Consider the following 2,475-nt stretch of genomic DNA (forward strand, 5'->3'; position numbering starts at 1 on the left):
CATTAGGATCATCCAAGGTGTCCAAACACTAGCTAAAACCTTTTGAATGTTGTTCAGGATCATGACATTGATAAAGGCCAATGATCTTGGCCATCTTTAGCTAGTGTTTGGACACCTTAGATGATGCTAATGCCGACAGTATTTCAACTTTCAAGCTTCATAACTTAAGATTTATTTTATAAAAAAATATTTTATTTATGTGTTTTGGTAAAGTTCTCGAGGCGTGCTATAAGAACATGTAATGAAAAATTGGGGGTTTTCCATTTAAAAAATTCAAGGTGACCTTGTCCTGACCTTGACGACGCCACTCAGGGTCAAACCAATGTTATCATCTTATGTCCCCTCGAAGCCCTACAACTTTTGTCTGAAACATTTTTTCCTAGTGTGCTTATTTTTCGAGATATTCGACTGGATAGATTAAAATGGTCCACCCTGTATATATATATTTATTTATTTGTAATGTACATATATATTTAGATATTTATTTATTTACATGCAGAAAGTAATGTTATTAAATATTCAATAACAGTAATCATAATTCTTAAATAGTTTTTGAATTTTGACAAGATTTACTACTTATTAATTAATGTAATTAACATTTTTATTTCTTATCTAAAACAGAAAACAAAGCATATGCAAATTTTTACTCATTTATTAATTATTTTTTTATATCAACGGGATACGCCGATTCCTAAGTACATTGCACATTTTTACAATTCTAACTTCTTTCCCCAATAAATATATGTATTTAAAGACTTATTTTTTATTAGTTAATACACATTTATTATTAGTATATAAATAAACAGTTAATTTATTAATTTGACTTATTGTAGTTTTAGATTTATTTTAGCAATACAATTCCTACAAATTAAAATAAAAATATTAGCATGTAAAAAATGTTATTAAAACAAAAAAGAAACATTTTATTTTGTTATTCTATTTATAGAGCAATATTGATTCTTGTACTAATACAAATAATGGAAAGTATGTTAATAATACACTTATTTCTGCTATTATTTAATTTCTGTGAACAATATAAATTATGCGATAAATTAAATGTTTAAATTAGAATTGTTTTACAACAATACGTCACATTTTTGCAACATTTACAAATACTTCTTGTATTGTTTTCAATTTTTATATTGCTATTTACTTCTACATTATGGTCATCTCAGTCAAAGTAATCTCTTATTTGTCAAAATTCTTTGATAGTTAACCTGAATTTTTCTCAGTTATATGTTTCGTTGAGTAGTTGGGCGATTTTAAACGAATTTGTGTTTTAAAGTCAAGTCACTTATTTTTTTAAAGTTTATATATTTTTATTATATATCAAGATAAACGTCTGTGTGTAATATTATGATATGTGTGTATATCAATCAAGATAAGCGTCTGTGTGTAATTTTAATTCTAAATATTAATTAGGTCAAAAGTTATTGCAAAGAGAATAAACAAATCTCTTCTTTTAAACGCTATTTCTCAAAAAGTGTAGGAATAGTAAAAAGGTCGGAATAGTAGCAATTGTCGTAAAATTATACATTGAATGAATAATGCACCTTTGATTTTTTTTGTTTGATTTGGTTATTGCAAAGACGTTTTTAGAAATAACAAAATTTTTTCCAAATAAAAGTTGATATTTTACAAACATCTTCGATTAAGACAACAAAAAAAAGATTAAGGAAACAAATTGCTCTTTAGACGGCAGTTTCTCTTAAATTACAATAATATTAAATTTGTCAAAAATGGAAAAATATGATTGTTTAATAATATGTACAAGTATATAAAAGTTCAAGATTTTTTGTGAAATTAAAAACAAAGTTTGTTTATCCTTTTTGTTTTAATCTTTGGACTAATTATTTTGAGCAAAAATTACATAGAAGTACACAAATGCTTATCTGTATACTTATTTTATATAAACTTTGAAAACAAATCAGTGATTTGACTTAAGATGTGATTGAACTTGTTCAGAATCGCTCAAGTATTCCTTTTTATAGTTCAATTTATAAATTCCAATATTTTTTATTTGTAGACAGTGTTGTTATTTCCAGAAATATTATTATATATGTTATATTTGCAGGAGAGAAAAGTTATTTTTGAAGGCTGTCCTTTGACGATAGAAGAAAGTGATCTGCTCATAACGAGACATGCAATTCGCCTTGAATTAAATGAAGCTGAAATAGGGGACCTTATTTCGTTAATCTATGCTTATCTTCCTGTTCCGTTAAATTCTTCAAAATATCTCTTTTTAAAAAGATTTTCTAAAGTAACTGACATTAAAACGCATTATTATTGCCCAACTTATACTAATTCATTAAATTTTAATGGGAATAACAGAATTACTTGTGTAACTTGTAATAGTAGATATTCTAAGACAACTCTAAAACGCGATGGAAATTTTTTTATTTATGTTCCGTTGAAGGAGCAGTTGATAGCATTACTAGAAGGGCCATTGTTTTATAAACTACAAAGAAATTGTGA

Source organism: Wasmannia auropunctata, unplaced genomic scaffold, assembly GCF_000956235.1.
Source record: "Wasmannia auropunctata unplaced genomic scaffold, wasmannia.A_1.0 LD336071.1, whole genome shotgun sequence".
In the NCBI taxonomy this organism is placed as follows: domain Eukaryota; kingdom Metazoa; phylum Arthropoda; class Insecta; order Hymenoptera; family Formicidae; genus Wasmannia; species Wasmannia auropunctata.